At 38.5% G+C, this 23432-nt stretch overlaps 2 long non-coding RNA genes across 2 annotated transcripts; both read left to right on the top strand.

The window, feature by feature from the left end:
• The first annotated feature begins 16810 nt into the window (after positions 1–16810).
• On the top strand, positions 16811–17647 carry LOC120440268. The gene is made up of 3 exons (XR_005613126.1): positions 16811–16879; positions 17072–17145; positions 17512–17647. It is a non-coding gene; the product is annotated as an uncharacterized LOC120440268 (long non-coding RNA).
• A 1148-nt stretch (positions 17648–18795) lies between these two features.
• Positions 18796–22961, top strand: LOC120440780. Its single transcript, XR_005613504.1, has 4 exons — positions 18796–18966; positions 20691–20801; positions 22107–22383; positions 22904–22961. It is a non-coding gene; the product is annotated as an uncharacterized LOC120440780 (long non-coding RNA).
• The last annotated feature ends 471 nt before the right edge of the window (positions 22962–23432 follow it).

Raw genomic sequence — 23432 nt, 5'->3', positions numbered from 1 at the left:
CAGTTGAATTTTTGCAGGCGAATTTTTGCAGGTGAATTTTTTGCAGGTGAATATTTGCAGGTGAATTTTTTGCAGGTGAATATTTGATGGTGAATTTTTGCAGGTGAATTTTTGCAGGTGAATTTTTGCAGGTGAATTTTTTGCAGGTGAATTTTTGCAGGTGAATTTTTGCAGGTGAATATTTTTGCAGGGAAATTTGGAGGATAAAAATTCAGTGTTATAAATTCAATGTCTAAAAATAGTTGGATTCTGATGATACTATATTTCTTCCATATACATCACATAAGTCATTTTCACAATCATTCTACTTTAAAAGATTTCGAGACAGAGCTTATTGTTCTCTGAACTTCCTTGTTCGCTGAACGGCAGGTAAAGTGCATCTTTTTGTTTGTTTGCTTTTGTGTGTTTGTGTTTTCTCTAATGGGCCTCAGATGACCGTTTGCTTAAATTTGGGTCTCAAAGAATCTTTTTTTTATTCTGCCTGTACTCTCCACCCCTCTTCTTCTATTGCTCAGGTTGAAGCAGAATTTGCCCGTCTTACATCTGTTGACCTGAAAGGGTTCCTTTTTGCTGTGCTTGACCATTATGGAGAGGTTCGTGGAGCTGTACAAAATCAAGAGCGGCATAGGAGGGCTAACTAGGCTCATAAAATGCTTCGGTGATGATGTAAGTGTTCAACTGCGAAATGTTCTCCTTTGTTTAAGTTTTAGGTTATCCAGTTCAACTGATGAACTCATTGAAAGAAAGCTGATAAGTAAAGTCTGTCATCATATTTCACAACCGGACATTTAGTGTGGTACCTTTTACAGAATCTATGTATATTGATGGTAGGTTGGATATCATATTCTACTTGAATGTCCTGATAAGACTGATTCAAAATCTCCAATGATAATCATATATTGATGGAATTATGTATCAAAAAGCTGTGAATTTGGAGCTGTCTACATGCTTTATAAACACTGTTTAAAAAATGTTTTGGTTTTGTTTTTGACTTCTTTGACCAGAGCCCTACACAAAGGAAGAGGACAGAGGACCTCATTTTCTAAAGGAAGATCCCTCACACACTTTCAAGACTGTGAAGGTTAGCATTGATTCTTTTAGTAAATTTAATAATGACAGCACCACAGTGGATTTTAAATGAAACATGTGGCATCTATGAAACAATAGATGCCACATGATAACATGTGTACTTTTTCCTCACCAAATGTATTATTACAAGATCTTTGACACTGGAGTTGGTCTGGGTTTCAGAGAAACTTAACTGGCAAGCTAGCATTGATATTATTAGTGTCTTGTGTTTATTCATGTCTTCACCAGGGTCTTTGACATTTCGCTGCTGTACTGTTCACTTCAGCTTTACGTTTGATTTCTCACATTGTATATTGTAATGGCAGAGATATTAGGATACTTAAGGGGCTGCAGTGGCTGCTACAGCTGTCGGGGGCAATACTTTGGTGAAATGTCCTGGACCCTGGAAAAGAGACTGTGTAGACTGGGTAAGCAATTAAAGGTTACTGGCCGAGAGTCATTGGGCAGCTGGGTAAAGGTGGATGTTGATATTCAGTGCCAATTATGCAACCTGTTCAGCCATGTCTATATGCTCTTTTTCATGCTGTTAATATAGGGGAAAAATAAACTTTAATCAATAAACTGATTAAAGAAGCATTGTCTATGGAGCCATAATCTGATCCTGTAGTGTAGCTGCAGTTTGCACATTTCATGTATTCTCAGCCAGATTTGGTTTAGAGCACAGCCAATATTTAGCATAAGTAGATTTAAATTCACACACTGGTGATGGCAAGCTACATTGTAGCCACAGCCGCCCTGGGGCGCACTGACAGAGGCGAGGCTGCCGGACACTGGCACCACCGGGCCCTCTGACCACCACCAGTAGGCAACAGGTGAAGTGTCTTGCCCAAGAACACAACGACTGAAACTGTCGGAGCCGGGCTTGAACCGCAACCTTCCAATTATAAGACGAACTGTCAACTCTTGAGTCACGATTCAGTCATCCACCCATGTGTGTGAATGACTGAATGTAAAGCGCTTTGGAGTCCTTAGGGACTAGTAAAGCGCTATACAAATACAGAGCCATTTACCATTTAAATTGAAAATTTTGTTTGAATTCTGCAATTGAAGACATGCTCAGTTATTTATGAACATGGTCTTTGTTCAAAGCAAGAAATGGATTTGTAACATGGGGTGCATATCTCATTCTGAAAAACTTTAACAACTAATAAGTGTTACCCAAAGCCAATCACCATCATCCAAAGCATCAGTATGGCTCTGCTTTGGAAAGACATGAATTCTTAAGCACAAGGGATATTGTGTAATTGTAATTGTGTAATTTTTTTTTTTTTTTTTTTTTTTTTTGTCTTTGAACCCTTTTATAGCCGACAGGTATTGAAGACACGTTTTCTAAGAGGATGAAAGTTGGCATTGCGATGGTGAAAGAAGAAGACATCATCGATGTGTTGGTTGTCCTTGAGGCGGCAGTAATCCTGTCTAATCTGAGGGATGTCTCAAGTGCCATTTCCATGCTGATGGGCCTTCTTTTTGCCCTCAACATAGACTATCCAAAGGAACTTAAGGACATCTTTGAAGTCATTCAGAACATCCTAATGAACATTGGTGGAAGGCAGTGCATCTCACTAGTGCATGGTCTAAGAAACAGACTCTTGCAGAAAGCCATGCAGAACTGTAATTGTATGCTCACAGCATACAATTGCCTTAGTGTTAAGGACAGTTTTATTTTACTGTTTGTTTTTTTTTATTCTTGCAAGTTCTCATTCTCACTTTTGTATGTCACTAAATGACTACACTTTACATTCCAGATTAGACAATTACTCATTTGTTCATGGTTTAAGAAACTTATGTGAACAACAATATAATGGTGGACTCTGCAGATGCTTATCTCATGCAAATCAGTAGTTTTTCCTTTGTTTCCTTTGTTTGAGTCTGCTCAAACATCAGTTTGAGCAGACTCAAACTGATGTTTCTGAAATATCCATCTTATCAAATGTTTCAGAAGCATGCACTCATTTTCAGAGATATTGGTTCTGTGGAATTTGTTGCAATTGTAAACGAAGACAAATACAAGAGTTTGATGTCTTAGTTGTTATAAACTGATCTTTACTGTCACTTATCAAAGGTTTTGTACTATTTTAATATTTCAAGTTTTATGCTAACAGGTGTGACTGAGCACAATGAAGTTTAAAAATTTTGCAAATGTAAAGAATAACTTTTCTAAAATAGCAAGTGTCCCGTTGATACATTACATTAATGCAGACTTTATGTTGTTACTTCACAAGAATCACTACTGCTCCTAGAGTATTGGTCAGAATTTAATCTTCACCCAAACTGGGCTCAAGACCAAGTTCAAATTTATTGTTTCACAGGGAGCAGCCTTTGAGTTTTGATGGATTGTGAGCCTGATGAGCTACGTCACTGATTTTTCTGTTTCTTAGATGACTAAGATGGCACAATAAATGGTGAATGTTGGGTGCTCATGAGTAATTGTCTTGTCATGTTCTTAAAACAAACTTTCTGTATGAAATGATCAGATAGACTTTAATGGAATCTGTGAGTTTTTATTTTTTCTGTAAACAACAGAAAATTAATTTAAAGGAATGTAGATATTTAAACCTGAGATCTAAGATAAACCTAACAGGTAGTTTTGCTGAAATGGATGTTAGAAAGCTAAAAAACAAAACAAAACTTAAGATGTTTAATACACATTTTCTTTTACATCCAGTCAATCAACTCTGATAATTAAAATGAAACTGATTTACAAGTTCACTCAGCTACCTTAAGGAGCTCAGTTAATTAATAAACTTAAATCAACTTAGCTAACAGGTTATGTTAGTTAAGCTAAAATAGATTCCTAAGTTAAAAGAACTACTAAAGTATTTGAATTAACTAAAAAACCCAAGTCAACTGAACTAGGACAAGAGTTTAAACAATAGATTATTTTAATTTAGCTGAAAGGGTTTTCCCAAGTAAAGATGACAATTAAAGGAGTTGAACTGACTAACAAATCTCAGTCAACTAAACTAAGACGAAAGTTTAGACAACATGTGATTTTTCATTAAGATAACAATTGGTTGTGTTATAAGAACAAACTCTATTTCTTGACTTAACTTAAAATTTTAAGGCAGCCCTGTACCTGATATTTTTAAGTTGAAACAACAAGTTATATTTTACAGTGTACAGTGGTGGGTCTTATCACCAACGGTGATGAGACAGCTTACAGGGAGGAGGTCAGCGCCCTGACCCACTGGTGCCGAGACAACCATCTCACCCTCAACGTCACAAAGACAAAGGAGTTGATAATGGACTTCCGGAGGTGCAGAGGAGTACACACCCCCATCACCATCAACAGCGCTGTGGAGAGAGTGAGCAGCTTCCGTTTCCTCACTTGATGCATCACGACCTGGTACGGCCACAGCACCGCCTACAACCACAAAGCTCTCCAGAGAGTGGTGCGGTGTGCGGAAAGGACAATTGGAGGTGAGCTTTCCTTCCCCCAGGACATCTGCAGGAAGCGGTGCCTGAGGAAAGCGGAGAGGATCATCAAAGACTCCAGTCACCCCAGCCACAAACTGGTCAGACTACTTCCATCAGGCAGGAAGAACTGCAGTATCCGGTCCCGTACCAGCAGACTGAGAGACAGCTTTTTCCACCAGGCCATCAGACTGCTGAACACTTCATAGACACCTCACCCACATTCAACAACATTATGCACTCCATACTGTATATAAATGCCACTTGTTTTGCACAATATCCAACTGCCGACCTCTGTATATTTTATTTTATTTAATTTTATATATATGTACACACACACACACACACACACACACACACATATGTATATATACATATTCAGTAATGCGCATACATTCTATATTTGTACATATATTTATTCTTATAATTCTCAGATTCCCATTAATATATTTCTTATTCTAATGTTATTGTATTTTGCACACCTCTGTTGCTTGTGAAGCTCGCACACAAGAATTTCACTCACATGTGCTGTACCAGTGTACCTGCACATGTGATGTGACAATAAAAGTGATTTGATTTGAAAACCTAAGTGAGGTCTTTAAACACACAAAAACAAAGATGCTCAAAATCAAACAAAGTCCCCATACGGTAAAAAAATACATTTTTCCTGGCCAAATTATATTTCAAATATATGGTAAATATATGTTGTATTTGTGATGCTCAAAAAAATATATTTTTGAAATTGAAAATATATTTTTTTCAAACCAAAATACATTTCAAAAGATATTTTAGGGTGAAGAAAATACATTTCTAACCTCACAGTAGAATGTATATCAAAGTATCCTTTATTTAAAATGTATTTAGTGCAATAATGATAACAATAATAATAATAATAAAAGTAACCACATGTTTTATGTACATATGCAAAAAACAGTTGGATTCAAACAAAACAGTTAAAGGTTTAGCAAGAATTAGGTTGTTTATTCATTTGCTTACAGTATTTCACATTACACAATATCTCACTATAATGTAGCGTTCACTTTGAAACTATCTGTCAGTGATACAGTAAACAAGATACAACAACTGCTATGTACACTTTAGTTTTTGACAATATATACAATATAGTACTTAAAGGAACACACTCCACTTTTTTTGGAAATAGGCTCATTCTCCCTCAGAGTTAAAAATGCAGCGTCTTCTTTCTAGATCCGTACGTTAACAGGGCTCTGGAGCGTGATCTTACGGGATGGGGCGTAGCCAGGATTTTTGGTTGAGGTGCCATATTAGCAGGCCAAACAAATGCTTGCTGTGTGGTCGGTTGTAATGTTAGATTGCACTACTGGCAAGGGAATAAGCTTGAAAATGGGCTCTCTTTTCATTGTTTCCTCACCTGGAAGCATCATGAGGGAGCTTATGTGTTGGATGTTACCAAAAGAAGGCGTCTAGCCTGGATAGCAGCTGTGAGACGAGCTGATATTCAGTTCTCTACCATCCACAGATATCTGTTGGTGTGCTCCAGACATTTTCATTCAGGTAAGTTCTGAATAAGTTCATATTATTCTTTATAACCTATTAGTTTTATTTTCAATGCGCTCTGAGGTCATAGCAAATTAGAACAAACATCCTAATGAGTGATTTTGCAGAACTACCTTCTATTTATAGAGTTGCTAATTATTTGGCATTATTGCAGCAAACCAGCCTATGAAATGAAAGAAACAAATCCTGACTGGGTTCCAACGCTACACATGGGGCACTACAAAATCCCTGCTTCAAACTACATGCTACATACCACCATGCCAATCAGATTACTTCTTCCATGCATTTTGGTGAACATGTGCCCCAGTGTGTTGGTAAAACCAGGGAAAAATGCTCTTGTTAAATACTCTTAAAAGTCTTGTGCTGTATATGTAGTGATAAGTTTTCAAAAGAGACAGTAAATTACAGAATGCTAGTAGTAGGTGATATTATTTAAATGCTGTCATGATTTTATGTGAACATTTTGTCATTTGTAAACTATAAACGACATGGATTCTACATTGTAACTGATGTGATGTTCTACAAAGTGGTTTTAATTAAAAATAGGCAAACATTTCTTTGTTTCTTTATTCAACTTTTGAACAGTGGTACTTAGTAAGTACATATTCAGTAAATGCAAAGCATTTACATGGCCCCCTAAATTAAAACATTATGGATTATTCAGAACAGAACTAAGCTTGGAAAAATATTTTCCCATCAGATGAGACAACTCCTCCACAGCAGCAGGTGGAATTTTTCTTTTTTGAGGACGGCTTATTTTACCTGTCACTACGGATGGTCTGCTTGTGTTTTGATTGAGAGACTTTTTTGGGCCGCTGAAGAGGAGAAGTCTATCTTATTGCCAACTGCTGACTGTATCTTGGTCATATTACCCAGCAAAACCCAGTATGCAGGTTCATCTGTAACAGTCCTTGTGCCACAGATCAACACTGTTGCTTCTACTTTAAACAGAAGAGCAGCAACATGGCTGCAGGTCTCCACGACTCCGGCCATACAGGTGCAGTAGGCGGCTTCAACCTTCCCTGTGATGCTCACAATGACCTGTGGCTGCAATGCTGGTTCATTCAGTCTTTGAGAGTGCAGTACCTGAAACACACACAGACAAAGTTCATTTAAAGACAAGAACTTTAATGAGCCAAGGCCGACACAGATGTGTTTTATCTACTTTCAAATCCATTTATCATAAATGTAACAAATAAAGTGTTTTTATGTATCCATCTATAGAACGCTGCATGTTATATTCTAAATCTGCCTGTTTCTTTTTAGAAACCTATCAGCAAAAAAATGAACCTAAAGTATGTAATGCAAGGATGTAATCACTTCCACTTTAAGTGACAATTATGGATAAGGAGATTCTGCAGGTCATTGATCAATGTATAAAACTAAAATAAAATGTATTTTTAGTTACACAGGACACAAACATGGAAGCAAGATGTGTAATTAGGATTATTTATAATAAATATGAATTAAATAGTGCAATTTCTTTAACCATAGAAAATGACTAAATGCTTCAGGACAATGTCACATCAGTGCACTGAACTCACTATGTTATCCCTCTAACAGCCTCCACATGTTCTCACTGTAATTTCCCCTCATGAATGAATTTATGCTTGCACTAATCTGAATGTTCGGGGGGAAATCAAACGCATTTTACTCGCAGTACTCAAGCTGACTTACCTTTGTTTGGATGACGACGTATTCACAATGTGGAGGCTTAAAAATAGCCAAATCTTGTACCCGGTTCTTGGTGGATGTGCGCCTCCAGAGATTTATAATGGCGAAATTGGTTCGCCGTGTATGCGCTGACTCCACAGACAAGGTACGAGACTAGATCATGCTAAGTCAATAGCGGTGTGGTCTTCAGGGTTTCTACTCCACTGCCGTATTTCATACGGGTCCACATTTCCAATGCACGCTATTTTTTTGCAAGTACCGTCTCTTTGCATCTGGACACAATCTGTCTCTATACCGTCCTTTTTCTTTTGAGCTGCTTTTCAGAATGGCTCGTCCTTCCAACTAGAGCAGGGCGATATGACCAAAAATATTTATCACGATATACATTTGAAAATTTGCGATAACGATATAACTGACGATATAATTGACACTAGACAAAATACTTTACAACTCCACAACTTTATTAGTGCAAAAAACCCCATCAATGTATTTTCACTTAAACAAGCAGCTGTTTTTTATGTGCATTAAAGTTATATAAAAATGTTACAGTGCAAATTCCTCACTGACAGTTTAACCAAAAGGCATTTCCAGTGGAAACTGGCCGACATATCCTCCATACATAAGGCACACGGGATTATAAGGGGCACTGTCGATTTTCAGAAAAATCAAAGGATTGATTTTAAGTGTGCCGTATTTTCCAAACAGCACGGTAATGACGACGGCCCGCTAGCATGCTCTACCAAAAATAGTGCTTTGTTGTGTATCTGACGGACGAAAGCTAAACCAGTTCCACACCACTGAAGTTGCAGCATTTTTACAAACCAATTCTGGTTCATCCGTTTCATTTAACGATCCACTTTCGCTCTTCTCATTCTGCGTCGCCGCCATGTGCGTATGTAAACATAGGCACTGCGCATGCGCGTTTTACCCACATTCTATCGCGATATTTCATTTTCCTATCGTTGCCCAAAATTACACCGGTATTACTGTGAACGGTATGAGCTGTGTCCCAAAACGTCGGCTGCATCCTCCGGAGGCCGCATTTGAAGGCCGATTACGTCACAGCCAGGCGACGAAGGCTGTCCCAATTCGTCGACTCCTTCAAATGCGGCCGACAAATGCGTCCTTCATTTCCCCGAATTTGAAGGATGGGTCAGGTGTGTCCTTCGTGGCCCACCATATCCCAGAATTCATAGCGCGGCCCAGCCAAATTTCAGCTGCCAACAATGGCGGCAGCTGCTAAGTTTTAAAATTAGTCTTATTAATCTTTCTGGGTCACAAAATAAACTTTTAACATATTTTCAAGCGAGAAAGTAGCTGTGTAAACATCAAATATCTGCTTGGTTTATCAAGACATCGTATATTTGCAAAATTGTGCCGACGTTTTCGGAGACTTTTGTTACCCACCCGCTCGATAGCAAGCCGGGGAGTTCAATGGTCACTCCAGCCGGCGAGAGCAGCGGACTCCCGGCTTCATCGTTTTCAGACCCCCGCTCTTTTGCTACTCAGGTTAAACATGATATATAAGTCACTCGGATAACTTAAAAATGTAATTGTTTGCCTTTTTTCGGTGTTTTATTTGTTCCGGAGTAAATCGGTTTGGCTGAGATCAAAGTTATTAGATTATTAGATTAAATAAAACTTTATTAATCCATCGGGTGGGTTCCTCCAGGATTTTCACACAGCTGAATAAACGTTAAACAGAAAACTGATTAAACAGAAGTGTGAGACGGTCGAGAATTTACGCCAGTGTCCTGTTATATTTTAGATAGCAAGGAGCAGACGGCCGAGTTTATTAAACTCCACCGACACAGCGGTGACGCAAATCTGAAGGCTAGACCGTCCCATTTCACAGCCTCGCACTTCCGGCCTTCTCGGTCTTTGAAGGACCCGGCCCACGTAGACCGCGAAGGCCGGGTCCTCCGAAGGATGCAGCCGACGTTTTGGGACACAGCTATGATATGGCCCAGCCCTACTTCCAACACAGTGGTCGTGTCCAAATTCATGGGCTGCATCCTCCTGAGGACGCATTTGTAGACCGATTACGTCACAGCGACGCGCTGAAGGCTGTCCAAATTCGTGTTTAGCAGTAATGTTTCTGCCTATTTATTTCAGCCCATGAAATTGAATGCAGATCTTCCTGATGTGAGATTTACATAAATCTAAATAATTTTGTTTGTCGTTGTCATTAATGTTGTTACTGTTGTTGTTTTTGTGCAGTTTACAATCATATAAACCTAGCAAGCATCAGTCAGCACAGTGACTAACCTAAACAGACTCTTGCTTTATTCACATATATTATATGTAATTATATATACTTGTACATTGTACCTAGGGTTGCAGCCACTTGGCCCCGCCCCATTGTTGTGACAGCCCTGATTGTACTTACACACTGCATCTGAACAGGGAACAGTCTGCCACATTAATGTATTTTTAAGTGACTTATTTGTAATACATGAATTTGTTTCTTATAGATGTCAAATTCTCAACCTCATGCTGCCCTCCCCCATCCTCCTAAAGTAAGTATTTGTTGTAGTTTTTTATGCAGTGTCTGTGTCACATGCTAAGCATAAATATTGAAATAATAACTCTTTTCTAACAGATTTTCCCAAACACTAGCTGTGTTTGTTGTCATTCAGACCAGTACTACTGCTTAGACATTGCTTAGTGGTCATGCATGTTTGGCAAGCTTGTTATGAGACCAAAACAGTAGGCCTGTCACAATAATCAATATATCGACTGATCGCACAATATATGTACATGAATCAATAATTGTTGATGATGCAATATATCTGCCATTATATTTACATAAAAAATTACAAAAATAAAATATAATAATAACAACACAATAACATTAAATAACATTGTTTTCTATTTGTTAGAAAATTTACTATTTATTCAAGTTTTTAAGGTATCTAATATTTTGATACCTAATTTCCATGATCTAAATATTTTAAGAATTAGATGTTGGTTTGTCAATTGAAAGTGTGTAGATCTTGCATTATTGTGGTGTTATATTATAATTAGGGCTGCACGATTTTGCATAAAATGAGAATCACGATTTTTTTGCTTAGAATTGAGATCACGATTCTCTCACGATTTTCTTTTCCAATATAAATATTTATTGCACTTATTAACTGCACATCAACTTCGTAACAGTTGAGACTGAACATAAAAACAATAAATGTCTCACATTTTGTCGTTGCCGCAAAATTGTTGCTCGACACTGCGTGTATAGAGCAGGTAGTGCAACATTTGAAAAATAGTTGCGGGACGGCACTGTGTAGCGTTTGTCTAGGGTGTTGATCATTTTCCTAAATCCCTCGTTTTGCACAGTGTTGATGGGAGCCATATCTTTAGCCAGGTGATAAGTGATAGCCTCCGTAATTTCTTTGTGCCTGCGGGAGTTCGACGGGTATGGGGAAGCGCTGTATAAGGTTCCCGTTATTGATGTGGTTGACCGGGACGGATTTTCTCCTGTCACTTTCTTGGCCTTTACAGCTTCGTCATCTCTCATGTGCTCTCCGTTGTTTTTTCCCTGCCAGCTGGCTTCTGTATCACGTGGTATAAGTGTTGCCCTATCAAATATGTATGTGCTCTTAATCTGAAAGGTATAAATACGGAAGTGTGTGGTCAATAAAAGATGGCGCAAAGGAAGGCGTGTGCCTCGGATGTAAAAGTCGAACAACGTGTATGTGGTTTATTCCTCCATGAGAAGTACGAGATACCACGGTATTTCCTGCCCTAGAGAATGGAACCCGCAACAGGTTATGGGCCCAGGAGGGATGTGGGAAGCCGGTGGAACCGTCTGTGCTTCGACGGGGACGAGAGAAACTACGAATTGTGGGAAACAAAGTTCCTGGGATACCTGCGGCTACTTGGGCTAAGGGCCGCCATTTTGGACGAGCCCGGCGAGTCGGATGAAGACGACAAGGACTTGGATGACAAAAATGAAGTAGCTTATGCAGAGCTAATCCAGGTATTGGATGATAGAAATCTTTCACTTGTGATGAGAGATGCCAAGGATGACGGACGGAAAGCGTTGAAGATTCTGAGAGAGCACTACGCTGGTAAGGGGACACCACGTGTGATTAGCCTGTACACAGAGCTAACGTCGCTACAGAAAATGCCCAGTGAGAGCGTCACAGACTATATGATAAGGGCTGAGACTGCCATTACAGCTCTGAGGAATGCAGAAGAGACATTAAGTGATGGACTGCTTATTGCAATGGTGTTAAAAGGGTTGCCTGAATCTTTCAAGCCATTCTCCATACACGTAACCCACAGTGACAAAGCAATGACATTTAGTGAATTTAAAGCTAAATTAAGAAGCTATGAGAGCACCGAAAAGGCCACATGTTCTGAAGATAATGTGATGAAGGCAAATAACTGGAAGAAAGAGAGAGACAATGCAGAAATCATATGTTACAACTGTGAGAAAAAGGGTCATATAGCACGTGAGTGTTACACAAAGGCCGAAAGGAAAGAACAAAAAGAGAAGCAGTGGTGCGGTTACTGCAAAAGCTCAACGCATAAGGACAGTGACTGTCGCCGACGAAAGAAGATTACTGCTAAACACGTAACTGATGCAGAAGATCATAGTTTCGTGTTCAAAGCTAAAGACTGTGTAAATCAAGGGCTGAAACAGAGAGGCCTAATGGTTGACACAGGGGCTACTTCTCACATTATTACGGACATTCAGAGATTCAAAAGTTTTGATGAGACGTTCACACCTGGAAGACACTTCATGGAGTTAGCTGATGGGACGAGGACGAGTGGGGTCGCACTGAAGAGGGGAGATGTGGAGGTCTAGCTACAAGACAGCGAGGGACGAAAGGTGAAGGCGACACTGGAGGGGGCACTTTACATTCCCTCTTACCCGCAAGATATCTTCTCGGTCCAGGCGGCGACGGCCAAAGGAGCCTCAGTAACCTTCAAGAAGGGCTGCAACCAGCTTATCCATAAGAACGGGACAAGGTTTCAGATAAGTGAATATGAACGCTTATACTATTTGAACAGTGTTACATCTGATCATCATGGTGACAACGACGAATGCAATGGCTGTCATGATGTAGAGACTTGGCACAAAATCCTCGGCCACTGTAACTATGAAGACTTGGTTAAACTAGAGAACATTACCGAGGGTATGAAAATAAAAGGTAAAGCTAAACATTATCAAGACTGTGAAGTGTGTATAAAAGGGAAATTTATCCAAACCAGGAATAGAGAGCCTGATGAAAGAGCAGAAGAAGCATTAGAGCTAGTGCACACTGACTTGGCCGGACCAATAGAACCAGAAGCTAAAGACGGGTTCAGGTACACGTTAGCATTTACTGATGATTACTCAGGCACAATGTTTGTGTACTTTTTAAAGGCTAAAAGTGACACTGTAAAAGCAACTGAAAGATTTTTGGCAGACGTCGCCCCCTATGGGCAGGTAAAGAGAATTAGATCAGACAATGGAACTGAATTTACATCTAAAGAGTTTCAGACATTGTTAAATAAAAACATGATAAAGCATGAGACATCAGCGCCGTATTCGCCTCATCAGAATGGGACTGCCGAGAGACAATGGCGAACACTTTTGAGATGGCACGGTGTATGTTGATTGAAAGTAACCTGCCAAAGAGATTATGGACTTATGCTGTTATGGCTGCCGCAGTAATTCGTAATAGGTGTTACGTCAGATGCACAAAGCAAACCCCTTATTACATGCTGACAGGAAAGAAGCCAGACATGTCGAGGATGGGGATTTTTGGATCAGTTTGCTACGGTTACGGGCACAACACAAAGAAGTTAAATGCGAGATGTGACGAAGGGGTTTTGTGGGTTACGATAAAAAAACAGTCCGTCGTATCTAATCTACTACCCTAAAACAGGACGAGTTCTTAGACATAGGTTGGTCAAGTTCCTCACTAAAAGTGTAGTTGAGCACCAAACCCAGACTATTCAGGATGATGACGATGGAGATAATGATTTGACTCAGGGGACATTTTGCAGTACCCGCTAGAATGGACAAAACAGGGAATGACCAGAGATCAAATGAAAGTATGATCCTTGAACCTGAAAGTGGTATTCAGGACAATGGCATAAATGACACACAAAACTCAGACAAACAGAGTGACAGAACAGAGTCTGAACGATATCCTAAACGAAACAGGAGAAGGCCAGATTACCTGAAAGACTATGTCCAAACTGCAGAAGATGACCAAACATCGCTGACTGTAGATTATTGTTACAGGGTGATGTATAACATACCAAAGACATTTGAAGAAGCTATGCAGTCATCGAACTCTAAGTGTTGGTCAGACGCTATGGAAGATGAAATGAGATCTTTGAAAGACAATAATACATTCACTCTAACCACGCTGCCAGAAGGTAAAAAAGCAGTGGGAGGGAGATGGGTGTATGTGATAAAAGAGAACCCGAATCGGACTAAAACATTTAAAGCAAGATATGTTGCTAAAGGCTATAGCCAAGTTCAAGGCATTGATTACAAAGAAACCTTTTCGCCGACTGCAGATATGACATCGGTGCGTACTCTGATGCAATTAGCAGTACAGTACAACTTTACACTCCATCAAATGGATGTGAAGACTGCTTATTTGCACGCCCCAATCGATTGTGAGGTGTATATGCAGCAACCAGAAGGTTTTGAAGTAAAATCAGACACAGGTGAAAAACTGGTCTGCAAACTAAACAAATCACTATATGGTTTGAAACAATCTGGCAGGAACTGGAATAAGATGTTACATGACCATTTATGTGAAAAAGGTTACAAACAAAATCCTGTAGACCATTGTGTATATTCCAGACAGACAGCGAGTGAGACAGTGATTCTTATCATTTGGGTTGATGATGTAATCATAGCTGCCAACAGTGAAGATGCTATTGGAAACGTGAAACAAATGTTGAATGAGAAATTTAAGATGAAGGATCTTGGTGAGCTCAAACATTTCTTGGGTATTGACTGTACACAAGAGAACCATGAGATAAGACTAAACCAGACACGGTACGTCACAAAAGTCCTGGAAAAGTTTAAAATGTCTGACTGTAAGCCACGTTGTACTCCTTGTGAACTCAAAATGACTTTGATGCACATGGTGAATCAGTTGATTCAGGAAAATATAGAGAATTAGTGGGCAGTTTGATTTACTTAATGACATGTACAAGACCAGATTTGAGTTGGATAGTGAGTAAACTGTCACAATCTCTGTCTGAGCCAAAAGAGCATCATTGGACAGCAGCAAAACATGTGTTACGTTACCTTAAGGGGACACTAAACAAAGAGCTGTGCTATAAAAAGGACAGAAGGAAACTTAAATCTTATAGCATACAGCGATGCAGATTGGGCCACAGATTTGAGTGACAGGAGAAGTACAACGGGTTATTGTTTTGTACTATCCAAAATGGGCCAGTCATTTGCTGGAAAACCAGGAAGCAAGCTACAGTAGCTTTGTCAACGTGCGAGGCAGAGTACATGGCGATGGCATACAGTACAAGAAAGCTTATACCTCTCACAGCTACTTAATGGCATGGACATGAAAAGGCACTATTCACCAGTTACTGTTTTTGCAGATAATCAAGGTGCAATTGCATTGTCCAAAAATCCTATAAACCGTCAAAGATGTAAACATATTGATGTCAAGTATCATTTTATTAGGTCTGCTATAACTGAGAAGGAAGTACAAGTTGAATATTGTGCAACAGAAGACATGGTAGCAGACATCATGACTAAGTCTGTAAGTAAAGTGAAAATGGATAAGTTTACGCATGTTTTGTTTGGAACATAAATGTTAATCTGTGAATGTTATGTAAGTATGTATATCATGTAAATGTGTAATGTACAGTGTTAAGAGCAAGTGGGGGTGTTGCCCTATCAAATATGTATGTGCTCTTAATCTGAAAGGTATAAATACGGAAGTGTGTGGTCAATAAAAGATGGCGCAAAGGAAGGCGTGTGCCTCGGATGTAAAAGTCGAACAACGTGTATGTGGTTTATTCCTCCATGAGAAGTACGAGATACCACGGTATTTCCTGCCCTAGAGAATGGAACCCGCAACAATAAGGCTCCGCCCTTGTCATTTGTTGAGCAGAGTGAGCGCTTGTTTTCATGCAGATTATGTCCCGGATCAAAATGCGGTACAATCGTCATCTTTTTTTTTTTTTTTTTTAAATCGTTGTCATTTGGAAATGAGGTCACGATTTTCTAACGATTAATTGTGCAGCCCTAATTATAATTATACATTCAAAGACATAAAATGGTCTTAAAATGACAATGACATAACTTGTCGCAATTGTTTATGGGGCAATATACCGACCAACAAAAAGTTGTTATCGTAACAGGCCTTCAAAACAGACGGTTTTATGATTGATAAATACAAAAAATAAATACATTTAATTTCTTTGAGATTCTCTGATATTCAGTTACAGTTCACAACACAGCTACCTGTACATGCAGTACTATACTGTAAATTTAAATCTCTGCATTTAGCATCCCACTAGAAGAGTCACAGTTACTGCCTCTTTCTTTGTTTTGTTTTTTTTGTTTTTTTACAAATACCTGTACTATTACTAACACATTTACTGTTTTACTTTTAGCCTGTGGATACAAATGCAGATGTCCTTAATGTAAGTTGTGCATTTTAATTACATCATGTTATTTTTATTATTTTTTATTTATTTATTTTACATTCAAATATCTCAAGCTTCTTAGTTAAATAAGCTTGATTGCTAGTAGATAAAGAATAGTTCACCTATAATTGATATTCCCGATTAATTTCTCACCTCTGATTGAATGCCTTTGTTTGTTGGCCTTTTTTGACTATAACAAAACATTTTTGCAGGATATTTATGGTGAATTTATATGCATAGATACAGTCGTAGTGCTTGACACATGCACAGAGCAGTAGATGAACTAGAAGGGAAATAAGTACAATCATGATGTTGATGGCTGATGTCAGTGTATATATTTTAGAGGAATGTTTTGTTTTTCACCCAAAATGAACTATATTGCTTCAGAAGAGATTTATTACCCTACCGGACTCTTATATATTGTTCTATTTTTTGTTTGTTTGTTTGATTTTGTTATTTTCAGGTTCAATAGTGCGTGTTCTTCTAATGGCTGCCTTCCCACTGGAGGTTTTGATCCACAGCAATTTAAAAGGTAAACAGCTTTGAAAGTCAGTTCAAATGGTTAGCTAATAGTGTTCTAAAAAGCCTACAACTCTGTCACCAGTTTCTTTACCAAAAAGTACCCATAAAAGTATCTCTCAATAGCATATCAAATGTTTAGTTGTACAAATATCAGATTTTTGGAAATCTAAAACTAAGTCAGACACGTTCATGCTTTTTATAGGAGGACAAAGCAAAACGGACATCGGCGCAGAGTGAAGAACTGCCCTTGATAGGACACTATGACAGCCATATATAGTAAGTGAAGACTTTCTGTGTATCTAAAATTGCATACAGCACAAGTAACTTACTTTGCAACCATTAAAAAAATTGCACAAATAGGTGATGATGCATTGTAGTGGTTGATCTCAGACAAAGAAGGTCAACAGATTTATGAATGCTGGAGGGTAAGGAGAGATGACCAAAAGGGGTGTTAGCATTACTGTAATGTGAACTGGATAGACTTTCCATCTAGGAAAAAAAAAGAGGTAAAATTATGTGTAAAATATATCTGTATCTATAAAACAGAAATATCTGTTTGCAAAATGAAGCCAGCTATCATAAATCATATTTTTATTTTAACTCTGATAAAAGTAGTAGAACTGTGACTTTTGTTTGTTACAGTGGCGGTAAGGAAGAGGTTTCCCAATGTGTCCCGAGGGGCTTTGGGGATTGCAGTGAATTCGAAGCTGGGGGAACTGAGACTGCTGGAAAAGGAAAAAAAAATACATTTTAAGTATGTTGATTTATGTTCATACAAACACACACATATACACATATATATATATACATGTGTATATGTGTGTGTTTTTTAGAATGTTTAAGTATGTAATGAGAATATAATTATAAAATGAACATTCCTTGCTTGATTGATATGCTATATGTATGTTTTAGACATCTAATAAAGATTTTTTTCAGCTGTTACATGTGAATGTGTTTTCTTAGAAATATATGAAGGGTTAAATTTATATATTTTTGAATGATTTTAAATAAGTTTAAATTGTATTTTGAAATATATTTCAAAATATAAAAAATGGCCAAAAAATATATATTATAAATATATTTTTGAAATATATTTTTTAAAGCACACAAAGCGCTCTGAATCCTCCCATCGGTGTCATCTTCTTAAAGCTGCTCAAGTTCACATCAGAGGCCGCTCATGACGTGATCATTAGGGCCGGGTATCGTCACTGATTTCTAGAATCGATTCGATTCCGATTCACAAGGTCCCGAATCCATTCGATTCACGATTTGATTCGATTTGAATCGGGGAAATTTTGCCTCAATCAGAAATATTATAATTCTGATAACGTATCAGTACATTTCCATATTTTTATATCTATAAAAAGAAAGCTGACACTTGCAAGACTTTATCAAAAGTGTAAGCATCACAGCAGATGCCTTTGTGTCAAAGTAACTGAGGATAAAATATGGAAGAAATATAGTATCATCAGAATCCAACTATTTTTAGACATCGAATTTATAACACTGAATTTTTATCCTCCAAATTTCCCTGCAAAAATATTCACCTGCAAAAATTCACCTGCAAAAAATTCAACTGCAAAAATTCACCTGCAAAAATTCACCTGAAAAAAATTCACCATCAAATATTCACCTGCAAAAAATTCACCTGCAAAAATTCACCTGCAAAAATTCACCTGCAAAAAATTCACCTGCAAATATTCACCTGAAAAAAATTCACCTGCAAAAAATTCACCGTCAAATATTCAACTGCAAAAGTGATGAACTTAAATGACCCAAGCCAGAGCAATCAGCACTAGATCGAGTCGAGCGGCTCTCAGCCAATTAAATTACGCTGTTTGATCACATGACATCGTTAGCCAGCAGTGTGTCTCCTAGAAGATAGCTGTTTAGAGGTGAGGATTAAGTTTTCTCCTAAATAAAGATCATTACAGGACGCCTAGTCCTACTTAAAATCCCATTCATTTTTCTTTTATTTTATCATCTACTCGAACTGAGGAAAACGTTTGACTAACTCAAAGAAAATTTCCGCGCCTCCCCTGCCTGTCTGCAGAGGCAGTTTTGAATTCAGGAGCGGCAAACCCTGGCGGTTCTCCGGTAAGTATATTATGTTTTATCTTCAAGTTTGTCTTTTGAAACGTTAATTTTATTTAAATCCGTTGGTCACGTATAAAGTACACAGACGGGGTCTTTGCTCAACTCGTCTGATGCGTGTCTCACTAAGCGCTACATGCTACCATCCTGCTAACCGAGCTAACCTTTACATGCTGTGCTCTACGAAATAGGATACTCGGTACAAAACCATACTCCGCAGATATTGATAGATAGACGAACACTGCAAATATAATGTGGGAAACGAGAACGGCATTTGGTGAAGGGGTAAAATACACCATGAATAAAGCCATAGAGTGAATGGCTGCCATGGTTGCAGAACGGCCTGATTTAATGACAAGAATGGGGAAGAGTGAGGTGAAGTGAACCAAAGCCACAAAACACGGTCAGACAAGGCGGGAATAGGGCAGTGATATGTCCGTCAGTATGAAGTTGGTGTGTGCTTTGGTGAACAAAAACTCGAGACCGGTATCAGGAAGATGGGAGACTCGTGTTTCACTGGAATAGTTGTGAATTAAAACATCATTTGTTGGGGAAATTTAGGTGTAAATGCATCCATACAGGCGAGACAGAAGCAGACCAGGCAGTGAAGAAAACAAGGCAAACATTAGAAATATTAAAACGGAAATATGGGATTAATATAACATACAATTAGGGAAAATTGAAGGAACACAATGTAAATTATACTGTAAAGTCATTAAAACAGCATAACCTGATTAAAAGAAACATGTAATTGGGTAGGATGGTGATGATGATGATGATAATAATATTAAAAAACATGTACAAGATGGGCATGTATACTTGTACCCAGAATTTAACAACTATAAAGTTGTGGCATGACAGTACCTTACCCATCCATTATATCCACACTTTCAGAAAAGGATATGGTCAATATCTTTACAAATCTAAACTTAAACAGATAGCATAAGTTAAACGGGATATTCCCTCTGCTTTCTCCTAGAGAGAATACATCAAATTAAACAAATAAGTAGTCTATGGCATTTAAAAGTGGTTACCTACAATTCTGAAATGATAATACTAATTATTATTGATGATGATACTGTATTTGAAATCCTGGTGTAACACTGAACCCAACATCATAAAATGATTACCCTTGTAATGTCAGGGAGCTACAACCAAGGAGGGAAAATATTACTGTCTCACCCCTTGTATCCAATTACATAACAGCACTGCTTGGTAAAGGTGTTGAATTAGCTGGGTCGCTCAGTTTGGGGAAAATTGTGGGTAGCCTGCAAGGGCCTCAACTTCTCCATTCCCACAATGTGCAACAAATGGGCACAGCTGATCTTCAAGATTGGAACATCGACCAATTACTTCCAACTTTAACGTATTTTTGCAAAAATATTCTTAAACTTGTCTCTTTACACAGATCATAATGATACAAGATGGCACTTGTGTAATTTCCTATAAATTCAATAAATCTAAATAATTGTTACCAACCCGGTAAATCCTGAAAATGTTTTAACAGCTGTGTTAAATTAAACTTCATACTGACACATGCTGGAAAGTGCATTCATGAGACAATTTTTTTTTTTTTTTTATGCCTTCTAGAGCAGTAGCAATCAAAGATTTTAAGGATTCTTTTACATTTTTTAAAACACTCTGATTAAGGCATAAGTTGTTCTTTATTGTCAGATCTAAGTTTGTTTAAAACTTGAATGTTTTGAGGTACTTTTCTTTGTTTTCAGGATTCGTTGCAACCACGGATGGGAAAATGTGGAGGTTGCACGGCTGATGTTTACTGTTCGTGGCACAGGAAGAGGCAGTTTCATTTCAGGAATGAGTGTGCACAATCAAAGGTTTGTTCTCATAAAATACTGTCAACCTCAAATGTTTCTGACATAAGATGGAAAGTGTTGCAGCTTTATTTCCATTATTTAAAAATACATAAACATTTAAAGGGTATAATGTTATGATTTAATGTTGTCAGTGTTTTATGTCATGTTTAAGGATTTTGTTCTCGGTTGTATCTTACGTTTAGTTTAGTTCAGGGTCCATGTGTCATTCTGTCTCTCAGTGTCAGGTCTTCGTCTTGGTGTAGTGTTCTCATTTCCTGTTTTATTGTGAAGGTCTGCGTCTCATGTGAGTGTGTTCAGTTTTACCTCTGTCTCGTCTGGTTGATTATTCCCAGCTGTGTTCCCCACCTGTGTGTAATCTCCTTGTGTTTCTCTGTGTGTATTTAAGTCGCGTCTTCTGTCTTTGTGCTGGCTGGTCCGTCTGTGTATCCACCATGTTCCACTCGTGTGTTTGGTGTTAGTGTCTTAGTTTTGTAAATAGTTGTAAATAGTCTTGTCAAGTAGCGATCGTACATTTTGTTCACCTTGTGTATATATCCTTCACTGCAGCAGCATAGTAGGCGTGAGAAGCCATTTTGTTGATTAAGTTTTCTCCTGTTTTTGTTAGAAAGTTAGGTAAGTGGATTGTCTTTTGGTTGGTTTTTATTTTGTGTAGGACAGCATAGGGACCAGTAGGGAGTTTTGTTTGTTATTTTGGCACTGCTCACAGCTGAAGCAAAATAAATGGCTGCTTAGCACTTTTAGAAGATATTGTGGTTTGTGTACTTAGTTGGGTGGTGTGTGGGTGGGCCAACTTCTTGTTGCGTTCGATACTCGCCTAGACAAAGAACGTAACAATAGTTTTATGAAAAAGTTTTATAGTAAAATGTCTTTAGAGAACAGTGCCCTATCCAGCAGGATATATTGTCTCATATGTGTCAGGTGTTTTTGTTGTTGTTGTTTCTTTCAATTTCCATTATTTACCCCTCAAGGAAGAAAATATTGGACAGGTCCTACAAACCCCAAAGAGCCTTCAGGACTCTGCCCTATTTTTAGTTATTCACACACCTTTTCCAGTCTGTTACTTCCTTCCCTGAATGTTCATTCTGTGTTAATGGTCTGGTTGTCATCTCATGTATTGCCACTGATCATTACAACCCTTTTAGCACCTTTTAAGTGATATGCCTGGGTCCTTCCTACATGCCCTGATAATGTATTATTACTGTTGTCATGCACACATTTCATGTAGGGTTAGAAACAAGCAGGAATTTCTCATACACACCAAAGAAAGGCCATACCTAATTAAATATTTTTTATATATTATTTCAGAATAGAGCGACTGTGGAGAGACCTCTGGGTGGCCGTTGCATGCATTTACTACGATGTTCTTCACGACCCTGAGGAAGAAGGCCTTCTTGACATTTCAAATGCTGCACACACCTTTTGCTGCCATTACATCTTTCTTCCTCGACTGGAGGATGATTTTAATACATTTTGCAGTGGATGGGACAACCATCCACTGCGAACAGAAAACAACACGAGTCCCAACCAGCTGTGGGAGTTGGGTCACAGATATCACCCTGTTCCTGTTCCAGAAAACACACAGGTAAAGGTGCACATTTTTAGTACTCATTGATTCTCTTACAGAGAATGTGATGATTTTATGGATAATTAAAGTCAGTCATATATCCACAAACACAAGCTGAAAGTCAGTGATGCTGCTCGGTTTGCAGTCCTGAATATGACGGCACAAGCAGGATTCACTGCACTGTTAATGTTAGCTATGTTATATTGCTGCCTCTGTTCGGTGGTGGTGTCGAGCCAAACGGACTTTAACGTGTGTTTGAACGAGCTGACGGTTCACTCGTTAAGCTGAAAGAAAGATGCTTTAATCACAGCAGTCACACATGTGTCCACTGTAGCATCTGGGAACTCTTCTTGTTTAGCACTCGTAATAACACAAACACTAAATCCTCCTTCTCTTGTGCTGTTTTGTAGCAGTGTGTAAACCTGAGACTGTCACCTGTCTGTCTGTCCTGCACTCTCTCTCTGTTTCTTTCTCTCTGATTGTGGAATAAAAGTATGAACATGTATTTATAAGTTACACTTGTGTTTGAATCCTGCAGCTTATCACACATTTGATTTCCATGTGTGACAACTGCAAGTGTCCAGAGTGAGGACAGACTGAGGGACCCACTGCTGCACATCATCTGTGAGGCTTTGCACCCCTGATGATCCACCAGGACAAACTCAGCAGTGTGTGAGGAGGAGGAGGAGGAAGAGCCAGCAGCAGCTGACAGATGGAGAGAATAGACAGACTGTTCCCTGTTTGTGAAGGACTGCTAGGAAAGTTTAAAAGAACTAACTGTCTGTCCTGAATCAGTCTTATTAGGTAATGTTCAAATAATGTTATCGTCCCAGTGTTTTCAGTGTGGGAGAAAGTACTCAGGGCCTTCAAGTTACACACTATGAAAGGCAGCAACAAGTTTCATATTCAGAAACCTAAAGTATGTATCAGCAGCAGAATGGAGCTAAAAATAAATGTTTGTTTCAGTTCTATGAAGCTTTGAGTATTTTGGATTAGTAGTTTGTTGCATCATATTGTTGTAATTGTTTATATGCTTTATATATTCTGAGGTAAGTTGATCTATAGTG

The sequence above is a fragment of the Oreochromis aureus genome, linkage group 1 (assembly GCF_013358895.1).
Source record: "Oreochromis aureus strain Israel breed Guangdong linkage group 1, ZZ_aureus, whole genome shotgun sequence".
NCBI lineage: Eukaryota > Metazoa > Chordata > Actinopteri > Cichliformes > Cichlidae > Oreochromis > Oreochromis aureus.
This window is presented reverse-complemented; position numbering and strand designations above follow the sequence as displayed.